This window comes from Hordeum vulgare, chromosome 2H, assembly GCF_904849725.1.
Source record: "Hordeum vulgare subsp. vulgare chromosome 2H, MorexV3_pseudomolecules_assembly, whole genome shotgun sequence".
NCBI classification, from domain to species: domain Eukaryota; kingdom Viridiplantae; phylum Streptophyta; class Magnoliopsida; order Poales; family Poaceae; genus Hordeum; species Hordeum vulgare.
This window is the reverse complement of record NC_058519.1, coordinates 543227990-543243953: the sequence shown is the minus strand read 5'-3', so window position 1 is coordinate 543243953 and position 15964 is coordinate 543227990. Positions and strand designations below refer to the sequence as shown.

The window sequence follows — 15964 nt, the reverse complement described above, 5'->3', positions numbered from 1 at the left end:
GAAGAAGAGGACCGCATTCATAGCGGCAAGCACAAAGCAGTCGCCGATGGAGATGGGAACAACACTCGGAAGCAGAAGCAGAAAGCTCCGTCCACTCCACAGGCAGAGGCCGCAACCGTTACCAATGCCAAGTTCAAGGGCAAGGGGAAGGCTCAGTTCACCCCAAGAAGCAGCAGTTCGGAAACCACATCCTGGACCAGCCATGTCCAATCCACACGAAGATGGATGAAGAGGGCAACGCCATAATTCCGAAGCATACCACTCGGCAATGTCGCCTCCTGATCCAGGGGTTCGGCGAAGGGCAGCCGAGTGAAAAGGACAGTGAACAGGATGAGGAGGACAAGGAGGATCCGTTCCCCCAAGTCCATGCCACACTGATGATTTTTCCTGACGTAGAAATCAAGAGTCGACTGAAGTTGGTGAACAGGGAGGTGAACATGTCCACCCCGACCAATCCCACGTTCCTCAAATGGTCTCAGACTGCGATCACCTTTGACCAGTCGGATCATCCAGCACACGTACCCACCCCAGGGAGGCAGGCCCTGGTCGTCGACCCGGCGGTGGAAGGAGTCCAACTGCGCAAAGTCCTCATGGACGACGGCAGCAGCTTGAACATCATGTATGCTGATACTCTCAAGGGGATGGGCATTCCGATGTCCAAACTTAGCGAGAGCAGCATGCAGTTCCATGGAGTCGTCCCTGGACGAAAGGCCAAGTCACTCGGCCAGATCGCGTTGGACGTCGTCTTCGGCTCCGACAAGAACTTCCGCAAGGAAAAACTAACGTTCGAGGTGGTGGACTTCCAGAGTGCGTACCACGCGATTCTGGGCCGCCCGGCGTATGCGCGTTTCATGGCCCGTCCATGTTACGTGTACCTGAAGCTGAAGATGCCAGGCCCAAAAGGTGTGATCACTATAACAGGCAATCGGCACCGGGCCGAGGAGTGTCTGCAGCAGGGATCGAGGATCGCCGATCAGCAGATGGGTGTCCTCGAGCTTGACGAGTACAAGAAGACAGTCGACCCCGCTGACTTGATGCGTTCAAAGAAGCCAGCTTCGGAATCCGCATTCGAGTCGGCGGGAGAAACGAAGAAGGTCAGCATCCACCCGACAGACGACGCCGCTGCCCCGACGAACATATCCACCACCCTCGATCCTAAATAGGAAGCCGAGCTCATCCAATTCCTCCGTGAGAACTGGGACATTTTCGCATGGAAGCCCGCTGACATGCCAGGTGTACCCAGGGAGTTGGCTGAGCACCGACTGCATGTGGATCCTGCTGCTCGGCCTGTCCGAGAACGCCTACGTCGATCCGCCACGCACAAGAGGAAGTCAATCGGAGAAGAGGTGGCTCAGCTTTTGGCAGCCAACTTCATTCGCGAGGTACACCACTCCGAGTGGCTCGCCAATGTTGTCATGGTGCCCAAGAAGGACAAGTCTCTCTGAATGTGCATCGACTTCAAGCATCTCAATAAGGTCTGCCCGAAATACCATTTCCCGCTCCCCCGCATCGATCAAATTGCCGATTCGACTGCGGGTTGCGAGCGTTTGTCATTCCTTGATGCCTACTTGGGCTATCATCAGATCCGTCTGCATGGCCCCGATGAATTAAAAACAGCCTTCATCACCCCATTCGGGTGCTTCTGCTACATCACTATGCCATTTGGTTTGAAGAACGCAGGAGCAAGCATTATGCGCATGATCCAAAAATGCCTCCTTGACCAGATCGGTCGAAATGTGGAGGCGTATATGGATGATATCGTAGTCAAGTCACGCAAAGGTTCCGACCTGCTGACTGACTTGGCAGAAACATTCGCCAACCTTCGTAGGTACGATATCAAGCTCAACCCAGCCAAGTGTTCATTCGGTGTTCCGAGCGGAAAGTTACTCGATTTCTTCGTTTCCGAACGAGGGATCGATGTCAACCCCGAAAAGATCGGGACCATCGTCCGAATGGAGCAGCCGGTCAGAATACACGATGTTCAAAGGCTCACAGGTTGCCTAGCGGCTTTGAGCAGGTTTATAAGTCGACTCGGCGAGAAGGCACTTCCTCTGTACCGACTCATGAAGAAATCAGATACTTTCGAGTGGACAGACAAAGCCCAAATCGCATTCGATGACCTCAAAGTCCTACTTTCCACACAGCCGGTTCTTACTGCTCCGCTCAGTAAAGAACCCCTTCTTCTGTACATCGCGGCTACAAATCAAGTCGTCCGCACTGTTCTCACAGTCGAACGCGAAGAAGAAGGCAAAGCATACAAGGTTCAGCGGCCAGTGTATTATGTCTCCGAAGTCCTGACTCCTTCCAAGCAGAGGTATCCCCACTATCAAAAACTTATCTACGGGATTTACATGACTGCGAAGAAGGTGGCTCATTATTTCCAAGACCACTCGGTGTCTGTCGTTTCTGATGCTCCGTTGTCGGAAATCCTCCACAATCGGGACGCATCGGGCCGAGTGGCGAAGTGGGCGATGGAGATGTTATACTGCGGCATCAAGTTCGACACCAAGAAAGCTATAAAGTCTCAAGCTCTGGCTGAATTCATAGCAGAATGGGTAGAACAACAGCAACCGACCCACATCTACTCGGCTCATTGGACAATGTTCTTCGATGGGGTCCAAGATGTTGAATGGCTCCGGCGCTGGCGTTGTGATCATATCGCCAAAGGGTGACAAACTCAAGTATGTGTTGCAGATACACTTCGATTCCTCCAACAATGAGGCAGAGTATGAGGCTCTCCTTTATGGATTCCGCATGGCCATCGCACTCGGCGTCCGTCGCCTGATGGTCTACGACGATTCAGATTTGGTAGTTAATCAAGTGATGAAGGAGTGGGACGTAAGGAACCCCACCATGACCACATATTGCAATGCAGTGAGGAAGCTCGAGAAAAAGTTTGAAGGTCTGGAACTCCACCATGTTCCGCGACAGAAAAACCAAGCAGCTGATGAATTGGCGAAACTTGGATCCACTCGGAGACCAGTCCCGAGTGACGTCTGCCTCGAGCACCTTTACCTTCCCTCAGTTAAAGAAGATCCTTTCACAGAGGAACCAGTACAACCAAAGAGCTCGACAGATTCGACTGAAGTCGAAGTCCCTGCTGTGGTTGATTTGATCATGGAGATTCTTGCTATCATCCCCGATTGGACTGTGCCATTCATTGCATACATCCTGAGGCAAGAATTACCAGAAGACGAAGTCCAAGCCAGACAGATCGTCCGCAGGTCAAAGTCGTTCACTGTCATTGATGGCCAGTTGTACGAGGAAAGCGTTTCAGGCGTCCTTCAACAATGCATCTCCCCTGAGGAGGGACAGTTAATCCTGGAGGAAATTCCTTCGAGAACCTGCGGCCATCACGCCTCCTCAAGGGCAATCGTCGCCAAAGCATTCAGAGCTGGCTTCTTCTGGTTGCACGCGGATGAAATGGCAAAGGATATGGTCGACCGATGCGAAGGCTGTCAGTTCTACTCTAACAAGTCCCACAAGCCAACATCTACGTTGAAGACAACCCCTCTTGTTTGGCCGTTTGCAGTGTGGGGATTAGATACAGTCGGTCCATTTAGGACAGGCCAAGGGGGATTCACACATCTGTTGGTGGCAGTCGACAAGTTCACAAAGTGTATTGAAGCCAAGCCCATCAAGAATCTCGACGCCCTTACACCCATCAAGTTTGTCAGGGACATCATCTCCAGATTCGGGGTACCGCACAGCATAATCACTGACATTGACTCGAACAGATTCAAAGGTTTCTGTACACGCTAAGGTATCCGAGTGGATTTTGCATCTGTGGCACATCCCCAATCAAACGGGCAAGCAGAGCGGGCGAATGGACTTATTCTGCAAGGTTTGAAGCCTCGACTCGTGCGAGAAGTGGGACATGCTGTCGGCGCATGGGTCACCGAGCTGCCTTCGGTGCTGTGGGGTCTCCGCACAACCCCAAATAGATCTACAGGGCAATCCCCGTCCTTCCTCGTTTACGGAGCAGAGGCGGTCCTTCCGAGTGACTTGCTTCACAACGCTCCGTGAGTTGAACTCTTCTCCTAAGCTGAAGCAGAGCAAGCAAGGCAAGACAGAGTGGATCTTCTAGAGGAGGAGCGCGAGATGGCACTGACTCGCTCAACCATTTATCAACAAGATCTGCGGCGCTTTCACGCGCGACACGTCAGGAGTCGTACATTCCAAGCAGGCGACCTGGTGCTCCGAGTGGTTCAGTAGAGACCTCACAAGTTGGCTCCCGCCTGGGAAGGACCCTTCATCATCTCCAAGGTGCTCAACAACGGAGCATATCGACTCTACAACCTCGACAGGGAAATGGACGAGCCGAGAGCATGGAACGGAAATCTCCTGAAGCGCTTCTACACGTGACCGTCGACTGAAGTAATGTAAAGAACAAGTATCGTTGAAGTAATACAAAGCACATTGAGTTTTTGCACAAGAAAAATTCTTCCGCGTTCGCAGACTCCGGTCTCAAGAAAAAAACTTTCTCCGAGTGTGCACTAACCGTCGCACTCGGGACTTAGCTGCGATCCAGAATCGCCAAAGTACAAACTTTCTTCGAGTGTGCACTAAACGTCGCACTCGGGGACTTAGCTGCGATCCAGAATCACCTAAGTACAAACTTTCTCCGAGTGTGCACTAAACGTCGCACTCGGGGACCTGGCTGCGATCCAGAATCGCCTAAGTACAAACTTTCTCCGAGTGTGCACTAAACGTCGCACTCGGGGACTTAGCTATGATCCAGAATCACCTAAGTACAAACTTTCTCCGAGTGTGCACTAACCGTCGCACTCGGGGACTTAGCTGCGATCAACAATCGCCTAAGTACCAACTTTCTCCGACTGCGCACTACACGTCGCACTCGAGGACTTAGCTGCGATCAAGAATCGCCTAAGTACAAACTTTCTCCGGGTGTGCACTAACCGTAGCACTCGGGGACTTAGCTGCGATCAAGAATCGCCTAAGTACCAACTTCCTCCGAGTGTGCACTACACGTCGCACTCGGAGACTTAGCTGCGATCCAGAATCGCCTAAACAACAACTTTCTCCGAGTGCGCTCTAAGCGTCACACTCGGGCACTTGTTTACGATCAAGAATCGCCTAAGTAAAAAAGCTTCCTTCGAGTGTATCTTAGAGACCCACTCGGAGGTTAGCAACTACGCTCATTGGGGCTCATGTAGATGTCAAGACAACTGACAATTACATGAGTAGCAGACCCTCATCGAGGCTCATGTAGAAGTCAAGACAACTGACAATTACATGAGTAGTAACTCGCTCCTAGTACGACTTTACAGTCGCGCTCGAAGACTTAGTTGCGATCACAAATCGCCTAAGTAAACAATTGCCTTCGAGTGTATCCTAGAGATCCACTCGGAGACTTAGCAGACCCTCATTGAGGCTCATGCAGATGTCAAGACAACTGACAACTACATGCTCCGCATGTGTGCCACTGGCTTCACCAAGAAACGCCAAACGAAAACCATGAGCCAAAATCGTGTCAACAATTATTTGGCAAAGGAAGAGCAAAATATTATATTCAAATCCAAAGTTGGTTTAAAGATAGTCAGTTCGGTATAGATCAAGCTTATCCACACCGAACCACGAACGTGATGGCCAACAGCAGTGGCCAAAGTTTGATACAACTAGCACTCGGCATACCGAGGTAAAGTTTTTTCAAGCGTCGTCAGGACTGGCACTGGGACTGGCAGGCTCCACGAAAGTGTCGAGGTTGATCCCGTCTGCGATGCGAGTGGCGCTCTCAAGGAAGGTCTCCATGTAATCTTCGAATCGAAGCTTCTTGGAGTTGGCAACTTGCAACGCCTTCAGCTTCTCTTCGCGAGCCTCCTTGCAGTGCACTCGGACCAGCGACACCGCCACGTCTGCACCAGAGCGAGTAGCAGACTTCTTCCATGCCTGCACTCGGTTCGGGACGTCCTCCAGCCTAGTCATCAACCCTTCCATCTCCCACCGGTACTCGTCTTCAGGCCACAGCTCCTTGTCGATTCAGCCGACGACCTCTCTCAGGCGACCGATGAAAGGTCCCACTTTTCCAAGGCGAATGTGCGCTCGGAGCATGTCTTGATTGGCCTCGTCACCGAGTAGAACGTTCGGAATAACCGACCGCTCAATGTCAGCTGCTTCGGCCTCAGCGTGCATACAAAAATCTGCAAAGACAAGACGAGCAGACAGTAAGCGCATAATGAAATACAAAGTCAAGAAGCACTCGGAAAAACAGAACTTACCACCGAGAAGCGCAATCATCTTCCTTGCCCAGTCACTGACGTACTTCTCCTGTGATATGCACCGCCTGTTCATCACCTTCATCTGTCCCATCAGCTCGGTTCTTTGTTTCCCCATTTTCTCCATTTCGGCCACCAATGCCTTGTTTGCCTCACGGGACTCCTCCAAGGACTTCTCTCGTTCAGCCAGAGCGCCCTTCACACCAGCCAAGTCATGAACAGCTGCCTCCAGTTCCGCAGCAAGCTGAATCTTTTCAGCCTTCAAAGCGTTGTACGTTGATCCCATCTCGCAAGTCTTCTGCAAATCAGCGTGAAGAGAAGATCAGACAAATTCAACAAGGAAAACAATAAAAGCTCGAAGTTCTTCAGAACCCTGCCGACGCAAGCAGTCGACAACGGCCTCGGGGACTACACCCAGTGGGTTCACTTAGAGTGACCCCACTGCCACGAAGCTCAAACAGGTTCGCCCTATTGAGCTAAATAACAAAAACAAGCCTATGAGGCTACTACTACCCGACCCGAGTAAAATTACTCTCGGGGACTACTTCCAGTAGGTGCACTCGGAGTGCCCCCACCGGTAACATTCGAACAGATTAGTTTTGATCTGATCAAGTTAAAGAAAATGTATATAAAGACAACTGCCGGTGCAAGCACTCGACAGAAGTCCCGGGGACTACACCCACTAGGTTCACTACGAGTGAACCCACTGCAAAATAATCATACTGCATCCGAGTATATTGCTTAAACACCCACCGGGTTACAAGAGGAAAGTAAATACTTACTAGCCCACTTACTCGGATATCGTCCCGGAGTTCCAAGCTTCGCTTGTACACAGACGCGATGGAGTCGTACGCACTCTTGGCATCACCCGCCATCAACTCCGCCTGCACCATGGCCCCCTTGGCAGCTCCCACCTGATCTTCCACGAGGCGTTGGGCATCATACTCGACGGTCGACGGACCTGGCACCACAAGAGACTCCTTGGGCATCCCATGTCCTGCTCCAGTCGGTTCAGCAGAGATGAGCGCCGTTTCAGTCGACGGCATCGTCTCGGTTGGCGGCGCGTCCATGGCGGGAGTAGTAGCAAATGGAACAGCCTCAAGGACAGGCACCGCAGCTTGCTTGGACCTCTTCTGGTCGTCCTCCTCCACATGAATCACCTCTGAAGGAAGCCCGACCGAACGACGTGAGACCACAGGAAAAAGGGCAAGATCAAAGACAGAATTCGTGAAACAATAATTTAAGCTCTCGGAGTCGTCACAACGTACCTTGCTGGGATGTGGCAATGTTGTCCGTATCCATGGGATCGTCTTCCTGGCATGGTGGAGAAGTGGCGGAGGTAGCAGCTCTTTCGTGTAAAATCCACTCGACCAACAAACATCGGTTCAATCAAAACTGAAAGAAGATAGGAGAACAAGACACTTACGTTGAGGCAACGGGAACGACGATCCTCATCCGAGGCAAAGCCTTCCGAGGCTTGGATCCACTCGGTTTAGCCACCTTGGGAGGTTGGCCCGCGGGCTCAGCAGCAGCGTCCCTGGTCCTCTTTGTGCTCCGAGCACTCGGAGCCATGGGAGTAGCTGGCACGGCGCTCGGAGCCACGAGAGTAGCTGCCAAAGCGCCCGGAACCACAGGAGGAGCTGGCGGGGCACTCAGAGCCGCTGGGGGAGCCGACGGAGTCACAGGTTCGTGGCGGCGCTTAGTTCGAGGCTCTGGTGGTGGCGGTGGCGAGCTCTGCTCCTCATCTTCCCCCTCCTCCTCTTCGGACTCCTCCTCCGTCTCCCCACTATCGGAGACGTACTCGGCGCTCTCCACGCTGCCCTCCTGGCTGCCTTCCTCTTCCTCAGCTGGATTCCCGTTCGAGACGGGAGAAAACCAGTTGGTCCAGGCCTGCACGAGATACAGTCGACAACATCAGACGTCAGACAGTGATACAAGAAAAAGCGATAAATCTAAGACAATTGTGAGCACTCGACAAGTTATACACACCTCATTTGGAGGAGGGTTGTCCGCGCGGAAGGGCTTCACTCGCCGCGCTCCTCTGGGGTTATCGCAGGCGCGTGTGATGCTGCGGACCCACGCCGTCACAACCTCCCCGGCCACGCACTCGGGGTGAGTCCGAGTGGAGTCCTCAGGCCCCGTGTAGTGCCACATGGCGTGGTGTCGAGCTTGCAAAGGCTGGATACGCCGACCCAGAAAAATCTCCAGCAAATCTATGTCGGTGACTCCCTTGCGGACGACATCTACCAGCGCGTCGACCAGAGGCTGAATCTGAATCTACAAGCTGCCTAGGCGGAGCCGGTCGGTCTAGGCTAAAAGGTGGCAGTCCAGTTGCGGCATTCGGACAAGCGACGTCCTGGCAGTAGAACCAAGTCGACTGCCAGTTCCTAACAGATTCAGACAACTGAAGAGCGGGATAGCTACTTTTTCTTTTCTTCTGGAAGCCTAAGCCTCCGCAGAGCTGGAGGAGATGAGTTTTGTCATCTGACTGGCTAAGTCTTTTGATGGTTTGGGATCTAGCGGAGAAGATGTGCTTAAAGAGCCCCCAATGAGGAGGACAACCGATAAAACACTCGCAAAGAACGACGAAGGCAGAGAGATGAGCTATTGCGTTGGGAGGAAAATGGTGGAGCTGCACCCCGAAGTGGTTCATTATACCTCTGAAGAAGGGATGAGGAGGCAGAGAGAAGCCTCCATACACGTGACTGAGCAGCAAGATGCGCTCCCCCTCCTGGGGCGCCGGCTCCGTCTCGCCCTCCGCCGGCAGCCTCCACGTCTTGTTCTCGATCAGGCCTTGCTCCACCAGCTCTAGCATGTCGCTCTTCGTCACCGTGGAGGGGAGGCAATCCCCCTAGATCCAACCCGCCGGCAGTGCCCGCTGTCGCCGTTGAGCGGGAGCCGTCGTCTTCTTCTTCTTCCGCACCTCGAGCTTGCTCGTCTGCCCCTTCGTCATGGTGGAGGCTGCAGATCCGCGGAGGAGGAGAAGAAGAAAGGAGCTTGGGGTGCGCAGGAAGCCACGGGAGAAGCGGGGCGAGTGCGAGTTATCAGGCGAGTGCAACGAGAAACCCTCGCTGCAGAGGTTTAAATAAGGTTCCGACTGGGTCACTAGCAGGTGGCCTCGAAATCTTATCCCCCGACCGGTTGCTGCGACATTAGTGGAGGAGATGAAGGCGCAGAAATCGAGGCGGCAGATACTACTCGATGACGATGTCGTCATCCCCGCTAAGCGCGCGGCAACCGAAATTTGAGGATCCCAGAAAATCCGCCGCTGTCAGTTGACCAGTCACGTCAAAAGATTACACGGAAGCACTCGGTCTCTGACGGTTCGTTTCACATATATATCCACTCGGATCACTGGTCAAGAGGATAAAATGGATCGAGGCAAACAATGCCAAAGTCGCATCCACACCAGTCGGATCCGTACTCCAAGCATCGCTTCGTCGTTCCAACCCCGATCCATTCGGGGACTAATGATGGGGTTATAGTCGTAGGGTAGGGTCATAGGCCTGCCCTATAGGTCCTACCCAAGGACTACCCTTCATAAGGGACAAGGCCCTTAGTCAGTTCCGACTGAATTAAGGACTTCCCATCATCCAGTCGGTGACGATTCCTCCATCATACAGTCGGACATGAGCATTCGGAGCATATCAAACTTACCGACTGGATTCCACTTTGTACATCGTAACCCCCCTGGAGGGCAACGATCATACGTTTTCATGTACCTTTATTAGTATTTAAGGCATACGTTACCTGTAACGTAGACATTTAATCACCACTACTCCACCCCTGTGCACCGAACCGTTGTGAAGGGCAGCACACTCTATATAAGTCGCCCTTCCCCACTGGTGCAGGGATTAGCAATTCACTGTAATCCATATTCCACTCGACATCAAGCTCCCAAGAGCACTGAGACGTAGGGCTTTTACCTCCACCATAGAGGGGCCTGAACTCATACAACCACGCCATAGCTCAGGCTCTGCCCATCCTTTCGTACCCTACACATCTACTGTCAGACTTATACCCACGACAATCCTATTCTCAAGAATAATCTGCCTGTTGAACTGCTTGGGGATCCTCCGCCACCAAAGGGTGATCTGGTGTTCGAGCTTAAACAGTTGCCTGATACTCTTAACTATGCCTATCTTGATGAGAAGGAGATATATCCTGTCATTATTAGTGCTCTCCTCTCAGAGCGCGAAGAGAAGAAGTTACTAAAAACTCTGAGGAAGCACCGCGCTGCTATTGGATATACTCTTGATGATCTTAAGGGTATTAGTCCTACTCTATGTCAGCACAAGATTAAAACCGATCCTGACTTTAAACCAGTTGTTGATCATCAAAGGAGATTAAATCCTAAGCTGAAAGAGGTCGTTAGAAAATAAATATTAAAGCTTCTAGAAGCAGGAATCATTTATGCTGTTGCTCATAGTGATTGGGTAAGTCCAGTACATTGCGTACCTAAGAAGGGAGGTATCACCGTCGTTCCTAATGATAAGGATGAACTAATCCCACAAAGGATTATTACCAGGTATAGAATGGTGATAGACTTCCGAAAACTGAACAAGGCAACCAGGAAAGATCATTATCCTTTGCCGTTCATCGACCAAATGCTAGAAAGGCTATCAAAAAACACACACTTCTGCTTTCTAGACGGTTATTCAGGTTTCTCGCAAATACCTATTGCACAATCTGATCAAGAGAAAACCACTTTCACCTGCCCTTTCAGTACCTTTGCCTATAGACGTATGCATTTTGGCTTATGTAATGCACCTGCCACCTTCCAAAGATGTATGATGGCTATATTCTCTGACTTTTGTGAAAAGATTGTCGAGGTTTTCATGGATGACTTCTCCATTTACGGGTCTTCCTTTGATGATTGCCTCAGCAACCTTGATCGAGTCTTACAGAGATGCGAACAAACCAACCTCGTCTTGAATTGGGAGAAGTGCCACTTTATGGTTAATGAAGGTATCGTCTTAGGACATAAAATCTCTGAAAGAGGCGTTGAAGTTGATAAGGCTAAGGTTGATGCAATTGATAAAATGCCTTGCCCCACAGATATCAGAGGTATACGAAGTTTCCTAGGTCATGCTGGTTTCTATAGAAGGTTCATTAAAGACTTCTCTAAGATTTATAGGCCTCTTACCAACCTCTTGCAGAAGGATGTTCCTTTTGTTTTTGATGAGGATTGTCAGGAAGCTTTCGAAATACTTAAGAAGGCTTTGATAACCGCACCTATTGTTCAACCACCTGACTGGAACTTGCCCTTTGAAATCATGTGTGACGCTAGTTATTACGTTGTTGGTGTTGTTCTAGGACAAAGAGTTGACAAGAAATTGAATGTCATTCACTACGCTAGTAAAACTCTAGACAGTGCCCAAAGAAACTATGCCACTACGGAGAAGGAATTTTTAGCAGTCGTGTTTGCATATGAAAAGTTCAGATCTTACATAGTTGACTCCAAAGTCACTATTCCCTCTGATCATGCTGCTATTAAGTACCTCATGGAGAAGAAGGACGCTAAGCCTAGGCTGATCAGATGGGTTCTCCTGCTACAGGAATTTGATTTGCACGTCGTTGACCGAAAGGATGCTGATAACCCTGTAGCAGATAACTTGTCTAGGCTAGAGAATGTCCTTGATGACCCACTACCTATTGATGACAGCTTTCCTGATGAGCAATTAAATGTCATCGCACTTCACATAGTGCACCGTGGTATGCCGATTATGCAAACTATATCGTAGCCAAATACATACCACCCAGTTTCACCTATCAACAAAAGAAGAAATTCTTCTTTGATTTGAGACACCACTTTTGGGATGATCCTCACCTTTATAAGGAAGGAGTAGATGGTGTTATTAGATGTTGTGTGCCTGAACATGAACAAGGACATATCCTGCAGAAGTGTCATTCCGAAGCCTACGGAGGACACCATACTGGAGATAGAACTGCCCATAAGGTATTGCAATCTGGTTTCTATTGGCCCACTCTCTTCAAGGATGCCCGTAAGTTTGTCTTGTCTTGTGACGAATGCCAAATGATAGGGAACATCAGTAAGCGTCAAGAGGTGCCTATGAACTATTCACTTGGCATTGAACCATTTGATGTCTGGGGCTTTGATTATATGGGACCCTTCCCGAGTTCCAATGGGTACACTCACATCTTAGTTGTTGTGGATTACGTTACTAAGTGAGTAGAAGCTATCCCCACTAAAAATGCTGATCACCGCACCTCTATTAAGATACTTAAAGAATTCATATTCCCAAGATTTGGAGTGCCTAGATACTTGATGACTGATGGTGGTTCACACTTCATTCATGGTGTTTTCCATAAGATGCTACCTAAGTATGATGTCAACCATAGAGTTGCATCTCCTTATCATCCTCAGTCTAGTGGTCAAGTGGAGTTGAGTAATAGCGAGATCAAGTTGATCCTACAAAATACTGTCAATAGATCTCGAAAGAACTGGTCTAGCAAACTTGACAATGCACTATGGGCTTATAGGACTGCTTATAAGAATCCCATGCGCATGTCACCGTATAAAATGGTTGCCGGTAAGGCCTGTCATTTACCTCTTGAGCTGGAACACAAAGCTTATTGGGCAATCAAAGAGCTCAACTTTGATTTCAAACTTGCCGGTGAGAAGCGGTTGTTTGATATCATCTCGTTAGATGAATGGAGAACCCAGACATACGAGAATGCCAGGTTGTTCAAGGAAAAGGTTAAGAGATGGCACGACAAACGAATACAGAAACGAGAGTTCAATGTAGGTGATTATGTCTTGCTATACAATTCTCGTTTGAGATTCTTTGCAGGCAAGCTTCTCTCTAAATGGGAAGGTCCCTATGTTATCGAGGAAGTATATCGCTCCGGTGCCATCAAAATCAATAACACGGAAGGAAATTTTCCTAGAGTGGTAAATGGGCAAAGAATCAAGCATTACATCTCTGGTACTCCCATAAATGTTGAGACCAATATCATCAATGTCATAACTCCAGAGGAGTACATAAGGGATGTTTATTAGCCTGTTTCAGACCTTGAAAACGAAGATGTATCTGTTTCGGTAAGAAATTGGACTCCGATACTTTTCCAATAGGAAATTTCTTCCATTTTGGAATTTTTGGAAAAATAGAAAAATAAAAAGCAGTCCGGAGAGCGAACGAGGCAGCCACAAGCCCTGCCACCGCCCCTACCCCCTGGTGGTGGAGGGCAAGCTTGTGGGCACCTCGTGTGTCTCCCGGACTCCGTTTTCTTGCGGAGGACTCCTTCTGGCCCAGAAAAATCAATATATAGTTTCCCGAAGGTTTTGATCTCCGTATCGCGTAGTTTTACTCTGTTTTCGTTTCGAGCTTGCTGTTTGCCGCAGATTTAGAGCAAAGATGTCTCAGGAATCTGTTGGGGAGAATGATCTTCACCAAGTTCATGAGGAAGTAGATGCTGATCTGAAAAGAGTAGAAGTCACGGAAGCCAGGGACCAAGCTAAGGAGAAAACCCAAGCTAGGGAGGAAGTTCAACCTATGTTCAACATTGAAGACGTTGAAGGAGTAGATTTTCTCCAACCCTTCCTTCACGTGTTGTCTCCATCCTTGATTGAACTCTTGAGGTTTTGTGAAACAACTCGTGCTCGCAATATTTCTCTTTCTCGTGAAGTTGTTTTGCTGGAAAACCATGTCACAGATCTCAAAGGTATATATCAAAGATTGATAGCTCTCTTGGAATCAAAGGCGACAACAACACCACCATCACCACCAAAGGAAGACAACTAAGCATTGGTATGGGCAATCCCCTTGGCTTCTGCCAAGCTTGGGGGAGTTGCCCTGATATCGTATCACCTGTATATCTTTTGCTTTTACCTTTGTTTTAGTTCTTTCCTTTCAGTTTTTATTTCTTCTCTTAGAGGAATAAGTCTTTAGTTTTTTGTTTGAGTCTTTTGCTCTTGTCTCTCCCCCGATGTACTCGAGCTTACGAGCTATATAATAAAGAGTGTCTTAGTCAAGGGCTTTGCTTTGTGCAATGATCAAAAGTATGAAAAGAACGATAGTATGAAAGATCATGAGACGATCTTATGGAAAGTGATAACTTCACATATGACACGTATGATGATTGAAAATTGTTGAGAATGAATCAACATAGACCTCAGTCATTATTGCAATTAATAATAAGTAATAAGGAAAGAGATGTTCACATATAAATATATCATCTTAGACACTTTTTGCAATTGTGAGCACTCACCAAACTATTACATGCTTAGGAGTGGATGTTGGACAAGGAAGACAACATAATGAATTGTGTTTGCTTGGTTCCAAACAATGTTATATGATTAGAGATCCCTTAGCATGTGACGATTTATTCCATCTCATATTAGCCAAAACTCCCGCACCAAGTAGAGATACTACTTGTGCATCCATAAACCTCCAACCAGTTTTGCCATGAGAGTCCACCATACCTACCTATGGATTGAATAAGATCCTTCAAGTAATTTGTCATCTGTGCAAGCAAGAAAAAAATTGCTCTCTAATATGTATGATCTATTAGTGTGTGGAAAATAAGCTTTGTACGAACCTGTGATGAGGACGACATAAAAGCGACAGACTGCATAATAAAGTTCTTTATCACAGGAGGCAATATAAAGTGGCGTTCCTCCGCACTAAGAGGACACACATTCAAACCTCAAAAGCGCATGACAACCTCTGCTTCCCTCTGAGAAGGGCCTATCTTGTACCTTTAATTTTTACCCTTGTAAGAGTCATGGTGATCTTCACCAATTCCCTTTTTGCTTTTGTCTTGGCTACCGTCACATGTTTGGGAAAGATCTATATTCATATATCAATTTGGAGTTGAGTAATCATGCTTTATTATTGTTGACTTTACCCTTGAGGTAAATCGTTGGGAGGCAAAACTATAAGCCCCTATCTTCCTCTGTGTCCAGCTGAAACTTTGACACCATGAGTACCACGTGAGTTGTAACAATTGTGGAAAACAAAAGAGATGATTGAGTATGTGGGTTTGCCTTACAAGCTCTTATTTGACTCTTTCTCATGTTGTGATAAATTGCAATTGCTTCAATGACTATGGACTATTGTTGGTTACTTCTCGGTAAGGTTTTTGCTTCATGCTTCGCTTTGTGAAGGAATTGTTACTTTCCCATAAGAATTTTATGATGTATTGTTGTTATATGTGTGATCATGATGCCCTCATGTCCGTATTATGTTTTATCGACACCTTCGTCCCTCAACATGTGGACATGTTTACGGAACTTGGTTTTCGCTTGAGGACAAGCGAGGTCTAAGCTTGGGGGACTTGATACGTCCATTTTGCATCATGCTTTCATGTTGATATTTATTGCTTTTTGGGCTGTTATATTACTTGTGGTACCATATTTATGCCTTTTCTCTCTTATTTTGCAAGGTTTATTTGAAGAGGGAGAATTCAGGCAGCTGGAATTCTGGACTGGAAAAGGAGAAAATCCTAGTCCACTATTCTGCACATCTCCAAATGCCCTGAAAAGTTATGTGGATTTTTTCTGGATTATATAAAAAATATTGGGTGAAAGAACTACCGGAGGGGGGCCACCAGGGCTCCACAAGCTTGTCCACCGCCACCACCCCCCTAGTGGCGCAGGGCAAGCTTGTGGGCCCACTAGCCCCCCTCTTTTGCTATATGAAGGGTTTTGGCCTGGAAAAAATAAATCGGGAGCTTTTTCGTGGTTTCGCCACCGCCACGAGGCG

General features: G+C 48.6%; 1 pseudogene; it reads left to right on the top strand.

Annotated features, from left to right (window-relative positions):
- The window catches only part of LOC123428614, a 181571-nt pseudogene that overhangs the window by 88672 nt on the left and 76935 nt on the right, over positions 1–15964 (top strand).